The sequence below is a fragment of the Dipodomys merriami genome, unplaced genomic scaffold, assembly GCF_024711535.1.
Source record: "Dipodomys merriami isolate MVZ:Mamm:240054 unplaced genomic scaffold, mDipMer1.0.p SCAF_37, whole genome shotgun sequence".
Classification (NCBI taxonomy): Eukaryota; Metazoa; Chordata; class Mammalia; order Rodentia; family Heteromyidae; genus Dipodomys; species Dipodomys merriami.
Genome location: NW_027205270.1, coordinates 7903151 through 7922712, shown reverse-complemented (window position 1 = coordinate 7922712; position 19562 = coordinate 7903151). Strand labels below are relative to the sequence as shown.

Genomic DNA, 19562 nt, shown 5'->3' with positions numbered 1-19562 from the left:
AAAAAAACACAAACACAAAAAGGTTTAGGTAATATCTCAGTGTACATTTCTTGAATAAAATATGCATTTTCCTCATATAAATGATTTTCTTAATAAAATTTCAGGCACTACAGGACAATATTTCTACCAACTCCACTTAAGAAAAAGTAAGAGTGCTATATTTCTGAAAAAGCAGGTTTTCTATCAGTCATGGAAATATCACAAAGCCAAGTGTTTTCTTTTCAAGAACAAAAGCATAAGTTTACAAAATAAGTACAATTTATTTCTTTTCAATTGTGCAAGTTATTAGGAAGAAATAAAAAGAGAGTAATTGCCACTTTGGTGAGCAAGATTCTCCCAATCAATGTTTTACTGTAAACCTCTACTGATCAGTTTGGAAAATACCAATTGGTTCCTGGTAATCTGAAGCATAAAACAATCTATAGTAGGTTTGCATTGTATTTTTAAGACATAAGGACAATAACTAAAGAACTACTACAAAATATAACAATCATTAAATTTTCCAAAAAGCATTACAAAGAATGTAGGTATACTTACAAAATCCTTTGATATATCTATGTTTGGAAATTACAGAACAGAATAGCCTAAGTGTGTGTGTGTGTGTGTGTGTGTGTGTGTGTGTGTGTGTGTGTGTGTGTATGTGTGTGTGTGTGTGTGTGTGTGTGTGTGTTTCACCATGGTTTCCAGGAGAAAGGTACCAAGTCCCTCTAAGAAAACGCTGACAAAGGGATGTGAAGGGTAAACAAAGGAGGAGGCTACAATGCTTGATAGGAAATGTACTCATTATTTTGCCGTTGTAATTGTAACCCTTCTGTACAGTATGTTCACAATAAAAAAAAAACACTGACATTAGAAATGTCTGGTTATATGTGATTTAAAGAAAGATTTTCTTACTTCCTTGAGATCAAATTTATCAGACGCAAAAGAAATCTGTAATACAGATTCTGGTAATAGATAATAAACAACTAGAAAAAAACATGAGACGAGTCAACCCTTTCAACATCCCAGGAGAATCATCACAGTAAAATTAACTTATTTTGATGGTACTTAGAAGAGAAAGTGTTAAGCTTTGCTTTCTAATTTAATTTGAAAACTGAATAGTTGTTTTGCCAAGATCAGTCAGTTATTCAATTCCTGGAGAAAAATAGAATACATCTGTAGCTCAGACACAGAGTGAACTTGGCCTTTTGGACAGAAATGGTCAGTAGACATAGTGCAGACACCTTCCTCATACCTTCAGGAATAAACTGATGTGTTACAACAACTCAGAAAAAATAACTATGACTAGTATAAGCATCATTAATAAGGGTGATGTTTAGCATGTTTTGTCTCTTACTATATAATAATAAGCCTACTTTCCAATGCTTCATTTTCTTGACTAAGCTTGGTTCCACAAAGACTTAAAGAAACAATAAGTCTCTTGCTTCCTAAAAGGCAGGAGGCTGTAATAAAGTCAAGTAGGAAAATGAAAGAAAACTAATGGAATCAATTCAGATTGTTTTATTTTATATACAAAGATAGGCTTAGAAAACAAACACATGATTTTAATTTATGGGCCAATTAATATTGTAATGAAGAAAATTGAGCAATTATTTCTCTTTAAAGAAAGAAAAGTAACTTTTCCACGCTAAAATTATACCCATCTATTTTGTTGCACTGAAATCTGTCTCTTTAATCACCTTTCCAACTAATGGCAAAGACCCAAAAATGAGCCCCAGAAAATAGCACTAGTTTTCAGGAGGCATGATGCTGAGGCGCATAGGAAGAAATGTGCTATGGAGTTCTCTTCAGGCATTAAGATTACTCAAACTTTAAGATAGAATGGCTAACAATTCAGAATATACAACTAATAACACTGAAATAGGATTATAGCAAACCATTACTCATCAGGCATACCAACTAATAATATTTATTTTCTTCCTAGGTCCAAATTACATAATGAGTCTTTCACTGACTGTAAAATATGTTCTCCAGAATGCCCTATGAGGAAAGTTCCCTTACTAGTCTCAGTTCCTCATCTCTTCATCAATTTACCTCATTTACCTAAGTGTCTTAATCTCTGCCCCTCCAGAATACTTATCCCATACTACTTGTCTTCTAGTATTTTCTATGTCCATCTTCATTCCCCTGTTACTCTAAGGACGTTCAGGACTTGTACAAGTGTTGCACAAAAAGAGGTATCTCACTAAATTTTCTGAAGAATTATTTATTGCAAACAAATCTATATAATTTGTCAAAAATATTTTCTACTTAATATAATTTTTTTCCAAATCTTTCCATTTCCTAACAAATGGGGCAATGCCATTCTTTCTGATGGAGACAAAGAATTCCATTGTGTATATATACCACATTTTCTACTGAGGGGCTTCTGGGTTGATTCCATATCTGAGCTATGGTAAATAATCCTGCAATAAACATAGTTATGCTGGTAGCTTTAGTATGGTCTTGTTTGTGATCATTTGGGTAAATGCGAGATTGCTGGGTCATAGGTCTATGTGGAGTCTTTTGAGGAACCTCCATACTATTTTTCCAAAGTAAGTGAAGTAAGCCAGGCCCAAAGAAACATAGGTCCCATGGTTTCCCTTATTTGCAATAACTAGTATATATCTGGGACAAGCAGAAACAGTCAGATAAGTTGATGTTAGATTAAATGAACCCCAAGATAAGAACTCAAATATTTTTTCTTTCTTTCTTGCAATTGTTTCTAACCTATTTATAAGATGATTTCTTTGTTGCTTTGTATGTCCCTCCCCCATAGTATAACCCCTGTTGTCACTGTATTTGATGTTGGTATAATTTGTGGAAGGGAAGGGAAAAAACAAATTGTTTAAATACGGATAAAGGTAGACTCATTGCAACAATGAGATGTACAAGATTTTTCCTGACTCTATGATTTACATAAATTCAAAAATAAGTACTATAAATTAACAAGTACTATTAATAAGTACCATTATTTAGAAAGCTTAATCCCAAACTAACCATCTTCTCTTCCACTAATTCTGTTATATGAAAGAAACTCACAAAACATGATAAATCAGCCAGGAATCTGTGGTTTATACCTATAATTCTAAGAGGTTGAGATCTAGGCATTGCCTAGGTTAGAAATTAGATAAGACATCTTATCTTCAATTAATGCCAAAAAGGATGTGGAGTTGTAACTCATATAATATAGCTCCAGTGCTGAAGCAAAACAGTTCAAGGACACCATCCAATCCTGACTTCAGCCCTAGGAAAATCAACAAATCAATAAATCCATCAATCAGATGCCAAACCCTTTACGAAGTGAAATATTTTCTTCTCTAGCTGGTCACAACCCTCACAGATCCTGAATACTCTCAAAAGTAGAGATATATACTGGTAGATATATAATAATTCTAGCTATTTAGGAGGCTGAGATCTGAGGATTGAAGTTTGAAGCCAGTCCAAGCAGGAAAGTCTATAAGACTCTTATCTCCATTAACAAACAGAAAATCAAGAGTAGAACTATACCTCAAAGTAGTAGAGCCCTAGCGTTGAGCAGAAAAGTTCAAACCCTGTGTTCAAGCCCCAGGAGTGGGATAAATGTAAAGACAACAATGAAAGAAGTTTATAATCTATTTACCAAATCCCAAGTTTGTTTAGGAGGAAAATTTACATGGCCAAGACACTTAAAGACTAGTATTGTACCTCCATTTTGGTATCTAAGATTTTGGCTCTAAACAAGTGGGATGTATCCATTTTAGCATGGCCTAGAACAATCTGCCCACACATTTTCTGGACAGAGTTCCTCTAGGAAATCTCCAAGCCTGCTCTGATATGTCTGAAAACCGTATTTCTTCCTTTCTTTTACTTTCTTTTACTTTTCTTTTACTTACTTCCTTTCTTTACTTTTACATGAATCAGTTATGAATCCAGACAGCAAAATTTAAATGTTCTTAAATCGTGTTTAGAGAAATAAAATAAAATAACAGTCTAGAACTGAGTAAGGCTAGACTATGAACCTGTCATTTGCTGTTGACTCAAGTTAATTTCTTGACTAAAGGACTCTGCAGTGAGTTTTCTAGAAGCTTAAGAGGAGAAAGATGAGGAATGACAGCCAAGTTGACAAAGGAAAATCCCAGGTCATACTAATAGGAGGAATTCTGGACCATTCCTGGAGTTACCTTGAGTAGCTGTGGAGTCTTAACCTGAATAGCAACTTATTCAAAGTAGAGAAGACCAGGGCACAGAAATCGTCTCCCCTTCTAGACCAGTGTATGTGTGAATAGAGTACACTGGTGCCAAGGATTCAAGTAGGAAAGGGGAAAGTTGAAGGAACACAGGATGAAAGCAGGGAAGAGAATTCAAGGATAGAATTAAAGGGAAATGTACATGGGCAAAAGTGCAGATGGGGTTACTGGCACCAGCTCTGGAATAGATGGCGGAGCTTGGGAAGCTTGCCTCTGTCTCTCATGTCATTCAGCTTCCATGTCTCAACTTTCTCATCTGGGAAATGAGGAAACTCTAGTAAACTAAGCCTTCAGCTTTTTTCAGGTTCTCTCATAATTTGAATATCATCTTCTAAAGAAAGAAAAAGCTGAGGGCTGGGAAGGTGGCTCAGTGGTAGAGCGCTTGCCTTGCATGCATGAGGCCCTGGGTTCGATTCCCCAGCACCACATAAGCACAAAGAAAAAAGCCGGAAGTGGTGCTGTGGCTCAAGTAGTAGAGCGCTAGCCTTGAGTTGAAGAGCTGAGGGACAGTTCCCAGGCCCAGAGTTCAGGCCCCACAACCGGACCCCCCAAAAAAAATTTTAAAAAAAAGCTGAGAACAGATGAAATGTGATAAATGTATAGAGAAAAGATTTAAAGCCTTCAAAAGCAAAACTGAATTTAAAGAACACACACACACACACACACACACACACACACACACACACACACACACACACAAGACACAAAGAAACAAGATTGCTGAATGAAGAAAAAGAAACATAAACAAATTAAAGAAAATAACATGAAAAGAAAGCCATGAAAATGTCCTAGGGAATAAAACAGTTAAGCAGGTAAAGAACAAGGAACCTGCCAGAGGCTGTGTAAGAAGTATGAAATAAAGCAACAAGTCAATTCCAAATACCATATCTGACCACAGGCTGACAAAGCCCACAATAATAAATAAAAAGGGGAGCTAGGGTTTTAAAAGATGACAATCTTGACAGGAAATAACCGAAAGAATGTGACATTCTTGACAACTTGATAATATTTGAAGATTTATTACATAGCAAATAAAGAAAGGAAGCACTGATGTGCAGAGAACTAGGTCATTGTCACCCAATGCAGACAGCAAGCGAGAATGGGGTGCCCAGGACACCTGGGGGGTGTTGCAACAGTTTCTTCAAAATTTCCATTTTCCTCTATGGGGCTCTCTTACATTAAAACAAACATTGTTCTTCTTCATTAACTTTCAGTCATACATGTACTTACATAGACTTCATTTGTTTGTTTCTTTGCTACCTTATGGAGCTTGAACTCAGAGCCTGATTTGCTGTGGTTTGTTGTTGTTGTTTTAGGTGAGAGCCCTAGGTCAAGCCACAGCCCCACTTCCAGCTCTTCGGTGGTTAATTGGACAGAAGAGTTTCACAGACTATGCTTCTCAAGCCAGCCTCGAACAATGATGGTCAGATCTCAGCTTTCTGAGTAGCTAGGATTAAAAGCATGAGCGACCAGCATCCAGGTTACATAAACTTTTATTCAGTCTTTTTTAGGTTTAACTATACTCTTTCCTGGCATGGACTTACAGTAACTAGTTAAATGAAAACCAAATGGATAGACAACTGAATTAACCTCCAAGAAACATCACTCAGGAGGAAAGTTATCACAACTGAAAACAGTAATGTTTGCCCTCCTGGGTAGGAGGGCAGGAGGAGAAGAAACAGCATAAAATACTAGCCAGAACAGACATGTTCAAACAACTGTGCAAGTATATTCATTACCAGAAAGTTAAAAGGTAGAAATTATATCACTAGTAAATTTTCTAATTTCAAATGTTATTTATTGTGCTTCTAGCTCTGAGACAAAGTATCCTATATTACTCCAATCTTAGTTTATAATTTTTTATTATTTCATATTATATAAAATATAAGAAGTATATAAAGTATAACATACATATATAAAGTATAACAAGAGCCAATTTTTTCTTATTATTGTAATGCCAGGGGCATTGACTAGTAGGTTCAGAAGTAGAAAAAGTTATGTCTATCATCACCACTAACATTATTGAACATTGTCATGAAAGAGCTTGTCACCACAGGCAAAACACAGCAACTAGAGGAAGGTAATTGGAAAAGAGACACAATGCTTCTAATTGTAAATAAATGTCTGGAAAATCAACAAAATCAATTGAAAAATTGCTCGAGTAAAAGCAAGAGATAACAGTAAATAGAAAACAAATAGATAAATATAAAAGACTTTCAAACAGACAAAATGAAATTTTAAAATACACATTTTCAATACTTATGATGTAAAGAATTGGTTTATAATAACCAAAAAGAAAAAATATTTACAATCAAAAGATACGTAAATACTCATTAATGATCCAAAAATGGATTTAAATTAATTTTTAAAAAATGGTGTAGTCTCAGGAAAGAGAACTCAAGGTAATAAAGAGGTCAATTATAATTTTTATGTTTTTTATATATCTGCTCGTAGTTGGTGGCTCATCATTTGACGATGATGGTTTGAATACAGCCTGGGCAGGAAGGTCTGTAACACTCTTATCTCCAGATAGCCACCAAAAAGCCAGAAGTGGATCTGTGGTTAAAGTAGAATGCTAGCATTGAGGGAAAAAGCTCAGAATGGCACACCTAGGTCCTGAATTCAAGCCTCAGGACTGATACACACACAAAATTCTCATAAATGCTATCCCATACTATGATATTAGTACACAGAGCCAAAAAACAAGCCAGATTCAATAACATATGGGAATCGGTATGCTCCTATACTCTGATTTCTTTTCTTTTCTACTTAGCTTTAATTTTTTTATTGTGAAAATACCATACAGAGGGGTTACAATTACATGAACAAGATAATGAGTACATTTCTTATTAAGCATTGTTGCCTCCTCCTTTGTTTCCCCTTCCCATCCTGTCCCATCCACACACCCCCACCACCCCTCCAGGGCCAAAGTTGTAAAGTTCATTTTTCGACTTAACATCTTCTACATCTCACTGTTGCAATGGTTCCACCTGGATCCCTATTTAAACACTTTTTTTCCCTTCCCCTCCAAAAATTATACCAACATCAAATACAGTGAAAGCAGGGGTTATACCGTGGGGGAGGGACACACAAAGCAACAAAGAAATCATCTTATAAATATGTTAGAAACAATAGCAAGAAAGAAAAACCATTTGAGTCTTTATCTTGGGGTTCATTTCACAAGCCCTAGTCTTGCATGGATACATATATGTGCGCAAACACACACACACACACACACACACACACACACACACATGGGCACGAATGCACACACACACATCCACACCCTCAGAGAAAGGAAGAGAGAGAGATTGAAAGATTCTCATTATTGTTAGAATTAGGAGATATGCAAATTAAATTACAATATACATAGCTTGCTCACTCTTTACATGCTAAAAATATGTGCTAGCAGAATGATGATGTGAGCAAATGGAAATCTCTGTGTGAGATTGTAGAATTCAGACACCTTAAGGTTAAAAGGTGCCTTCAAATCAAGGATTTAAAAACAAAGCAATCTAGTTCAGGGCCTGAACACTCAGAAACATCCATTCTTGAGTTGTGATCTATGTTGTAAGGTTTGCTTGCAACCAGTTGTTATGTTCTCTCTTAGTTTGGTTACCATGATAATACATACAACTGTATTCATTCTTATTCATTCTATATATTTTATTTTTGTTCTGAATTTTCACATTTAAGTAAAGGTATTACAGTGACTATATTCTCTAAATCATAATAGAGACAGTTATATTTTGATGAAACTAAAAGTAAGTTTAGTAAGAAAATAAATGCATTACTCAATGTGGGTTTTACCAAGAGTGATCAAATAATGGTCAGATAAGTTGATGTTAGGGGAATGAACCCAAAGATAAGTATTCAAAGTTTTTTTTCTTTCATGCACGTGTTTCTAACATATTTATAAGATGATTTCTATGTTGCTTTGTATGTCCCTCCTCAAATGGTATAACCCCTGCTTTCACTGTATTTGATGTTGGTATAATTTGTGGAGGGGAAGGGCAAAAACAAATCGTTTAACTAGGGATACAGGTGGACCCATTGCAACAATGAGATGTACAAGTCTTTATGTGGAAAAACGAACTTTACAACTTTGGGGGGGAGAGAGGAAGATTGGGTGGGGGGGCAGGGGGCAGATGGAAAGGGATAGGAAGGGGAAACAAAGGAGGAGGCTACAATGCTTGAAAAGAAATTTACTTGTTATCTTGCCCATGTAATTGTAACTCCTCTGAACGGTATTCTCACAATTAAAAAAATAAGAATTGAAAATATAAGTTAATTTTCATTTGAACTGGGAGTTTTAATTTGTTTTTCTCATGCCCATTTACCAGTGGCATTCAGTTAACGCTACCCTCTTCAGAATACAGTATTACAGATGAAAGATTAGTGAGACTGGATGACAATTCAGTCAAGGCTTTTTGCCTTTTCATGTAAGCAAAGTTTATTTAGAATTTCTTCATTTTAGATTTCTCCTCTCTCCTTGTGACAATTTAAAAGGAAAAACATAATTTTACTTTGTATTAGATTTCTATCACAGCCATAATAAATTACTATAAACAAATTTCTTAGTTAAACCACACAGATTCATAATCTTATGGTTTTGTTAGTCAAAATTCTATCATTAATCTCAAGTACAAATGAAAGTTAAGATATCAGCAGGGCTGTAATTTTGTTTACTGTAGGTCCCTTTCCTTGCTAGCACAATTCATTTCTTCCAGATTGTAGAATCACCTGATTATTCTCCACAACTATTAGCAAGGTCATTCCACGCCCCCAGGGTTCACAGGATCTCTAAGCTCATTTCTCTAAGCTTCACGTTAAAAGCCAGAAGTGGTGGGTAGAAGATCTTTTTTTCACATTCCATCTTTCTAATCAATCTTCTATCATAGCATTCCCTTCTGATTACAGTAGAAAAGTTCTCATGTATTAAAAACTGTATCTAGTTCTTTCTTATTTTATTTCATTTTTCTTTTTCCAATGGTTTATCCCTGACAATCACTGTCTTTGATACCGTGTCCTGTATATACATTTATCTGATTTGAGGGGAGGGAAGGGAAATAACAAAATGCTAAAACAAGGACAAAGGATGACCCAATACTCATATGACACTATGGTAGAAATAAACTTTGCAACTTGGCTGGGCCGGGGGGAGGGGGGGCAGGTATGGGCGAGGGAGTGTAAGTGGGGGAAAGGGATAGTGGGAGAAAAAAAGGAGTGGGTGACATGGTTCACACACTCATTACTTTATTCATGTACTCATTACCTTATTCATGTAACTGTAACCCCTCTGTACAGTACAACATCTTTACCATAAAAACAAATTAATTAATTAATTTTAAAAATTTGTGGAGGGGAAGGGAAAAAACAAATCGTTTAAATAGGGATACAGGGAACCCATTGCAACAATGAGATGTACAAGTTGTTATCTTGAAAATAAACTTTACAACTTTGGTGGCAGGATAGGAGGATAGGGTGGGGGGCTGGGAGGAGGATGGGAAGGGATGGGAAGGGGAAAAAAAGGAGGAGGCTACAATGCTTGATGAGAAATGTACTCATTATCTTGCCCATGTAATTGTAACCCCTCTGCCCCTCTGTACAGTATTTTCACAATAAAAAATAAAAAATAAAATGACATAAATAAGAAAAAAATTGTGATGAAATCAGGCCCATTCCAATGATACACAAGTTTCTTCACATCAGCAAAACCAATTATGCAAAAATCTTTTCTTGCCAGATAAATTAACATCTTCGCAGGTTCTGGGAATTAGAGTATAGACAATTTGAGGGAACTAATAAAATCTGTTTACACAGTACAAATTTTCAAGCATCCTTTTTTTCTTTTTTTAAATGTATATTTTATTGTAAATATTCTGTACAGAGGAATTACATTTACATGAGTAAGGTAATGAGTACATTTCCTATCAAGTATTGTTACCCCTCTGATGTTTCTCCCCTACTACCCCTGCCTGCCCCATCTCCACAACTCCCCTCCTCCCCAAAACAGTAAAGTTCGTTTTCAACATAGTGTCTTGTATATCTCATTGTTACAATGGGTCACCCTGTATCCTTCTTTCAGCATTTTGTTATTTCCCTTCCCCTCCCCAAATCAGAAAAAAAATGTATATACAGGATGTAGGGCACTGGAATCACATAAAGTGAAAACAGGGGTTAAGTACTGTGGGGAAAAACAAACAAAAGAAACAAAAAAATTACATAGTACATTATAGGTACATTAAAAGCACAGCAACAAAGATGAAACCTCTTGTGTCCCTATCTTGGGGTTCATTTTGCTTAGCATCATCTTATACAGTCATATGTACATAGTTTTTGACCTTTTCTGCTTGTCTCAGACATATACTAATTATTGCAGATAAGGGAAACTATAGTTCCTATGTTTCTTTGGGCCTGGCTTACTTCACTTAATATAATTTTTCCCCAAATCTTTCCATTTCCTAACAAATGGGGTGGTGTCATTCTTTCTGATGGAGTCATAGAATTTCATCATATATATATATATATATATATATATATATATATATATATACACACACACACACACACACACATACCCCACATTTTCTTGATCCATTCATCTACTAAGGGACATCTGAGTTAGTTCTATCTTAGATATGGTGAATAATGCCGTGATAAACATAGTTGGAAAAACCTAGGAGTTAACTGAAGAAGTGAAGGACCTTTATGAGGAAAACTTTGAAAACCTGAAAAAGGAAATTAAAGCAGAACTAAGGAAGTGGAAAAACTTCCCATGCTCCTGGATTGGGAGTAATAACATCCTCCAAATGGCAATACTGCCAAAGGCTATCTCCAAATTCAATGTGATACCTACCAATATCCCAACCTCACTCTCCAATGAAATTGAAGGAGCAATACAAAAATTCATATGGAACAATAAAGATCTTTTCCTTTTCTTTTACTCTACCATTTGAATCACACCTTCACTTCAGGTTTTTTTTTCTTTGCTTTTCATTTTTTGGTAGTTAACTAGTGCTAAGAATCTTATAGATTTTCCTGCATAGACTGGCTTCAAATCGCCATCTTTAGATATCAGGAAATTGAGTCACTAGAGTAATAAGTGTGAGCCACCAGTTCCTAGAAGAGGCATCCTATTTTTACTATCTCCATTAAGCAACTGGAAATAATAAGGACAAGAGCAATGCACTTGGCAATGATTCAATTCCAATTGTTGAATTTTTCTAACCCTTTTCATAGTCCAGGTTCTTTCAATCATTGTATAAAGAAGCTTCATTTACCTAACTACTCAACACATTGTTTCCCTTAAAAAAATAATAAAAGACATAGGTGAGTGTGGTCAACTCAAAATTTCTAGAAACCAGTAAATTATAAGCCCCACAAAACCGCGATTGCAAAATTTCAAGGAAGAAGATTGCTTTATTACACTTTATGAAGTGCAAATTGGTTAAAAGGCGCCATTGCCACTGGCTTTGTGGAAACACTGAAAATACTGCTCAGTGCATTTTTTTTCCTAAGATGTTCTGGAGCTGGCATGTAAGGCATTTCATGGGGCTAATGCTCAATCCCTCCAGCATCTTTATAGAATGTCAGATTTTAAAAGTAGCCCTTCTGTGAGAAGAATGGCAGCCAGACAATCAATACCACTTGGAAAATGGTGTCCTTGTGGTGATGTACAAAATTCCATCATTCCTCTATTTTATTACCTGGAAAGCATGTTGAGGCATAGCAACGTGGAGTTATATTTAACATAGTGTTCCACATTAACTCCCTCTTTTTATTTTTCCCCATTTCCATTTGCTTAGTGATTCCTGAGATGCAGAGATAGCTCTGAATATCCATACTTGATAAACACATAGGTAAAACAAAATATATTTCATGAGAATCTATTAAGAATGACAAACAGACCAACATCAAGTATCTTCATCTTTGATTTCAAGATGAGGCTACTGTGATGGACATCCCTAAATGAAGGACCATGCAGACACTTCTTGATTTTTCAATGAGTGATAAGGTCTGCAGTGACACCTATCAGATCAGCACCTACCACTACACTTGCTGTCTTCAGTATTCAATTATCTGTGTGCTTGTGGCAGCTGCATTAAGATAAAATCCCCTTTATGTTAAAGAACTGCCACATATTCTTCTAACTTTACTCAAGGTAAATAGTTTTTGTTGTTGTTGTTGTTATTTTGTTTCCAAAAACAAACGTAAGCAGGAGTTGTGGCTCAAATTATAAAGTAACTACCTAGTAAGTACAAGGCTCTGAGTCTAAACCCAAGTATCACCAGAAAAAAATAATCTAATGAAGTTTCTTTTTTTTTAAATATTATTTTATTTTATTTGAGAACATACTGTACAGAGGGGCTACAATTACATGGGCAGGATAATGCATACATTTCTTACCAAGCATTGCAGCCTCCTCCTTTGTTTACCCTTCACCTCCCTTCCCGGCCTTCCCCCTTCCCCCACCCAATTATACCCCCCCCCCCCACACCGACATTGTAAAGCTGGTTTTGACATGACATTTTGTACTTCTCATTGTTGCAACAGGTCCACCTGAATCCTTAAACGACTTGTTTGTCCCCATCTCCTCCACATGTTATACTGACATCAAATATAGTGTCTAATGAAGTTTCTTAAATATTTAATTTGAATGTCAAAGGAAGGAGGTTTGGACAAATATCAAAATGTCCACCAGTGGACAAATATCAAACTGTCCACTGGCCTCAAGGGGAAAAATGATGTAAATATTTAAACTCAAAGTTTTGAAGACGTATGAATACATTCAATTACTGAACTATACTTCTAGCTCCAATGTCTCAAGACATATCAACAGTAATGCACACGTTAATGCACCAGGGAGCAACACAACCTGGTATGAGATCACTAGATGATTATTATTCCAAGAAAATAAAAAGAAGGAATGCCAGGCAGAAGAAAGGAAAGGAGGAAAAATCACACATTTATTTTTAATAATAATGTCAACTATCAGGAATCCCAAATAAGTCAGTGGAATTAAATATTTTAAAAACTAGAAAATTCCAGAGTGGTTTTAAAATGCACAGATAAATACTATTTGTAAGAGACAATTTAACATACGCCCTCCCTCAAAAAACTAAAGTGAAGTAATGAATATACAGCAGGTTTGAGAAAACTTGGATCTAACGTTTAGCAAGCTGGATATTAAGGCTAACTATAAATCTATAGTAATGAAGAAAAAGATGTTCTGGCTCAAGGATTGTCACACTCACATATGGTAACTGTACATCTCAATGACTAGGGTTTATACAAAGCAATTTCAATGTTAATGTGTGAGCTTGGTTTAAATCATGCTTTCAATACATTTCATTTAACTTCTAAGTGCATGAAAATTATTGTTTATCTTATGATTTCAAATTAAAAGGATACATATTTCTCTTCTTCCTAAATGTAGGTACTGAATTAAATTTAGATTCTTTCCTTTTCCAGAACAGCAAATTCCTTTGGCCCTGAGTGATGGTATGAAGTAAAACCGTCAAAAACACATGCAAAGTGCCAACAGTACTGAGCTGGCAACACACTACCTAATGTTGCATACCTTTTCTACTGTGGCTTCTAAATCATGTCGTGGAAACCACATTTTTTGCTGCTATTTAGCAAGCCACAGTAACCAATTTTTTTTTGGGGGGGGGGTCCGGTCGTGGGGCCTGAACTCTGGGCCTTGGTGCTGTCCCTCAGCATTTCAGCTCAAGGCTAGCACTCTACCACTTGAGCCACAGCACCACTTCTGGCTTTTTTCTTTTTTGCTTATGTGGTGCTGGGGAATCGAACACAGGGCCTCATGCATGCAAGGCAAGTGCTCTACCACTGAGCCACCTTCCCAGCCCCAGTAAGCAATATTTTTAAATGAAGGTTAGACTAGCTAATGTAAATGATTTCAAATGGATGAAGACCTTCCTCCCATTCTTAAGACTATAATATAAATAATTTATTTTGTAGTTCTTGTTACACTCATCAACAAATATAAATGACAAAATATAATGGGATTCATATCATCTTTGTATTATTTTTGCAGTACTAGAGCATAAACAGTTATCTTTGTCATTCTTTTTTATAATTCTTTGTGATTTACTGTAATTCTGAAATAATTTGGAATAGTCTTCTACAAACATTAAGAGCAGATGCCATTTATTTTCAAGAAATGTATTCTTACAGAATAATGCAACTATCATGTTCAAATAAAAATCATGTCTGTGTCTGATATGAGTACAATTTGACTTAAACAGATGTATTTTGTAAATTTAAAAATGTAATTCATGGGTCTATTGGACATTCTTATTTCCTCTTTAGGGAAGTTTTTCTTTAGCCCACTTATTAATGGGGGCGGTTGTTTCTTTGAAGATTTGTTGTTGGGGGATATGATTTTTTGAGTTACCAGTATATTTTAGATATGAGACCCTTGTGTGGTGTTTGGCTAGTGAAGATCTCCCAATGTATGCGTTTTCTATTGATCTTGCTAGCTATGTCCTTTGCCATGCAGAAGCTCTGCAGTTTCATGCATTCACATTTGTCTAACCTTTCTTTGATCTGTTGTGCTTCTAGGTCTTTATTAAGAAATTTTTGCCAAGGAGCTTTAGAGTTTCTCCTTTTCATTCTTGTAATGTTTTCAGGTGTCTGCGTTGACTTCTAGGTCTTTGATCCATTTTAAGTTGATTCTGGTGCAGGGTGATATCTAAGGATCTAGATTTCGTTTAATACAGGTTTTCAATTTTGCCAGCACCATTTACTGAAGAGGTTGTCTTTCTTTCATTCTACTGTTTTTTTTTAGTTTCTCATTGAAGATTATGTGACTATAGGTTTGTGGGTTCATTTCTGGGTCTTTAGTTCTATTCCAGTGGTCCAACTTCTCTAACCATAAAAGAAATGCAAATCAAAACCCCATTTTACCCCAGTTAGATGACTAAAATCATGAAATCTTATAACAACAGATGATGGAGGGGATGTGGCCAAAAGGGAACCCTACTGCATTGTTCTTGGGAGTGTAAACTTGTTCAACCACTCTGGAAAGCAGTATGGAGGTTCCTCAAAAGAGCTCCCCTATGACCCAGCAATCCTACTTCTGGGTATTTACCCAAATGACCACAAAAAAGGCCATACTAAAGTTACCACCACAACTATGTTTATCACAGCATTATTCATCATATTCACAAAAGCTAAGATATGGAACCAACCCAGACGCCCTTCAGTAGATGAATGGATCAAGAAAATGTGTGGTATGTATATATGCACAATGGAATTCTATGCCTCCATCAAAAAAATGACACTGTCCCATTTCTTAGGAAATGGAAACATTTGGAAAAATTATATTAAATGAAATTAGCCAGACCCAAAGAAACAGGCCCCATGGTTTCCCTTATTTGCAATAACTAATATACATCTAGGATAATCATATCAGACAAGCAGAAAAGGTCAAAAACTATGCACACATGACTATATAAGATGATGCTAAGCAAAATGAACCCCAAGATAGGGACACAAGAATTTTTTTTCTTTGCTGCTGTTGTTTTCAATGTACTATGTGATTTTTTGTTTCTTTTGTATGTTCTTCCCCCATGGTATAACCCCTGTTGTCACTGTATTTGATTCTGGTGCCCTGAATCTTCTATAAACATTTTATAATTTGGGGAGGGGAAGGAAAATAACGAAATATTGAAACAAGGATACAGGCTGACTCATTGTAACAATGAGACATACAACTCCCTATGTTGAAAATGAACTTTACAATTACGGGGGCGAGTAGGGGAAGGAGGAGTTGGGGAGATGGGGTGGGATGGGATAGAAAGGAAAAAAGAAAGGAGGAGTAACAATGCTCAATAAGAAATGTACTCATTACCTTACTCATGTAACTATAATCCCTCTGTACAGTATCTTTACAATAAAATATATTAAAAACATAATTTGATATAAATAATATACTATAAAAATTTCATCTTTCATAAGACAATTTAATTAAACTGAAGAAATGTCATTACTTCAAAGAAGGAATCAGTCAATCAACACTTTGAAACACTTTGCAGATAAACATTAATGTAATTATGAATATATACTTCTTAAAGTGGACTTAAAAGAATTCTGATATCTTAACACTATCTACAACACAAGCCTTAAACAAGGGAACTCCAGTTTGGTTCTAACATAGCTCTTAATCGAGCTGTACCAAGATCAAAGAGGAAAATAATGAACTTATAACTTCTACAGGGCTAAAGAAACTTAGACTATAAAATCCACAAGAAGAACATGGCTGCAAACTTTTGTACTCACATTTTCTTTGATAGAAGTAAAAGTTGCTATGCTAAACTGAAAGTTAAGCTTTAGTAGTTTTTATTAATTTATTTTAGTGTAAAGATGCTGTACAGAGGGGTTACAGTTACATGAGTAAGGCAGTGAGTACCTTTCTTGTTGAGCATTGTTACCCCTTCCCTTGTTGTTTGCCTGCAATCCTTTGCTTCCTCTACCTCCTTCACCTTTAATAGTTTTATGCAGGCATTTTTTCCCTAAATGCACATAAGAAAGTATCTTCTCTTCTTAAAAGCATTTCTGACCTTCTTCTTTTATGGATGACATAATTTATTCTAAAGTAATATTAAATCCAAAAAGCTTTTCATTTAACCTGTGTAAATACTAGACATACATAGTTTGTAGCAGGTCTAGTATCTAGTGAAGTTGTAGTTTAAAGTATAAGAGAAGAGTAAACACCAAAAATAGGAGCGATAATAAGTCAAACATCCTACACATCTCTATAATTAATTTTTGATATACTATTGCTTGGTGTTCAGAACAACATATGAGTTCCAACTAACAGTGATTCTTAGAGAAAAATTTGTATTTGGAAATTGCTGTAGTGTCAAATGTATGCTGCTCAAAACAGGACAAAATAACATAAAATACAAAAAAAACAGTAAAGCCACAAAATAAAAAGCATTGATATTTAGATCGTTGAATTTTGAAAATTGTAAAACCCAATATAATCATTACTCAGAACAATGCATAAAAGTAAAGAAAATGTATATCATAGAATCACTATATTTTCACCTCTTCTTTGTTAAATTCCCTTCCTTTGGCCAGATAACTGGGAATCAATTTTAGCAAAGGAAATAGAGCAAGACACCAAAATAGCTCTTCACTGGAAATTTGTGGAACTACAATTGCTACTACTAACAAATGTTGGATACATTTGAAAATATTTACAATGTCTTTCCTTATACAAATGACTTTTGGTGAGAAAGTCATCTACAGGCAAATTAAAAAACTAAAATCAATAATTACAGAAAAGAAGGGGCAGGATATCAAAATCAAACACTGGACTAAGTTATTTATATGAATATTTTCAATTGCTGTCCACTGGAATCCTAAAAAAACAGTTCTAATTATCTTTAATTTTGATATAAAGGAATTGAGGTTAAATAAGCTAAATGACTTTTCCATGTGAACATGTTTCTGTTTCTGCTGAGAGAGTTCCAAAAACAAAGTAAGGTGTTACAATGGCTTGAAAAGAAATGTACTCATTACTCACGAAACTGTAATCCCCTCTGTGCAGCATCTTACAATAAGATAAAATTTAAAAAAATAAAATTTACTTCAAAGTCCTCTGGTACTATAATACAAGTAGATCTTTTCCGTTGGTTAAGATTGTTTGGAACAAAAAGGAACATATCAGAAGCAGTGCACTAGTGACTTGTGTCTGTCACTCTGGTTATGTGGAAAACTAAGAATGGAATCACCATTCTAGGTCGGTGGGCAGAAAATCTACGTGAGGTCCTTCTAGACCCATAGTTGTGTGCAGTGGCACACACTAACCATCTAGAGCTACATGAGAGACAAAGATGCATGGATCACTGTAGGAAGACAGACCTGGAAGAAAAATCTGTGAGACTTCAAGTATTCACAGACAAGCTAATCATTGTTTTGTGTGATCACAATCTCAACAATGATGAAAAGCCTAAAAGTAGGTGTTTCATGGCTCAGGCTCATTCAAACAGCTGAGCCAGAAAAGTCACCTAATACTAAAATTAATGGAAAACAGGGGTGGGGGTATGGCTCAGCAGCCTAACAAGCATAAGTTCAAACATCAGTAGCATACAATAAAATAAAAATAAGTATCAAGTCCTCCTGCCAACACAGTCCATACATTAAGCTCAAAAGTGACAAACAGTGACACATAGAAACATGCATGGCCAAGGAGAGCTGGGGATTTGTTATCCTGTCATCTGTCCAGCTACAGGGAGCCCAGGAATTAAACTTCTTGTTTCATTTATAACAACTTTATGTGATTAGAGCAAAGAGCACAGAAAGAGACCTATAGAATGCCTGTGGCTAACATAATTTCAACTAGCTAAATCTATAAAAGAGCAGTCTTTATTTTCTTGAACTTGGAGAGGCAAGTTTTATTTTATTTCAAGATTCTGTGTGCCAGAAGCAAAAGCATCTCTGTTTACAACTTTGAAACATGTTTCTTTCAAAATGTCTGAAGTAGTGGGAGCAGGATCAAAAGGGAAACAATGGATTGAGTATCTTGTTTCCACAGGTGATATGGATACTTTCTATTGTTTTCTGTGAATCTGACCTCCAAAACACCTAACATTATCTCTGCATTCTGAAATGACTCAATAGTGTCTCTGCAATGATATTCTTGATCAAGACAAACTTACTTGAAAAGATTATTTATTGAAGGAGACACACATTGCTTAAAACACATCTAAATATTCCCAGAGAATTAGAAAAGTGTTATCAACATAGGAAATACCTGCTTTCTTGTCTGTGCTCTGAAAAGATTCCATTTCTGCAACACCACAAATAGCTTAGGCTATATTGAAGCATCTCTCTCTCTCTCTCTCTCTCTCTCTCTCTCTCTCTCTCTCTCTCTCTCTCTGGTATTTTTAATAGTTTCCTGTTTGTTTAGTTTCTACAATAAAAATGTAAATGAGGAATTAAGAAGTCTCAGTCCCTCCCCCCGATGGCTTTGTGCTGTGTCTGAGACCTGCTGACACACACACTGCTGATATCTGTTGAAGTTCTGGCGCTGAATTATTTCATTTAAATCAAGTACATTAGAACAGGATCCACATTATGTATTTTGAGAACTTCATAGCTTTCCAGTGTTCACAATGAATTGTCCATAGAAAACAACTATAGAGGGCGTCCTTAATGACTTGCAGAAGAGAAAACTTAAGAACAAGTGAAATGCATAAGATGTTTAGTCAGCATTAAATATAGCCATAGTTTGTACACATAGCAGTGGAATGTACACATAGCCATAGTGCCTAAAGTCGTGGTTATAGCCATGGTTCCATTTTATGCTCACTCCCTTTC

At 35.5% G+C, this 19562-nt stretch overlaps 1 protein-coding gene across 3 annotated transcripts in view; it reads right to left on the bottom strand.

Annotated features, from left to right (window-relative positions):
* Ctnna2 (catenin alpha 2) overlaps positions 1-19562 on the bottom strand; it is a 1104669-nt gene that overhangs the window by 1014274 nt on the left and 70833 nt on the right. The window lies entirely within an intron of this gene.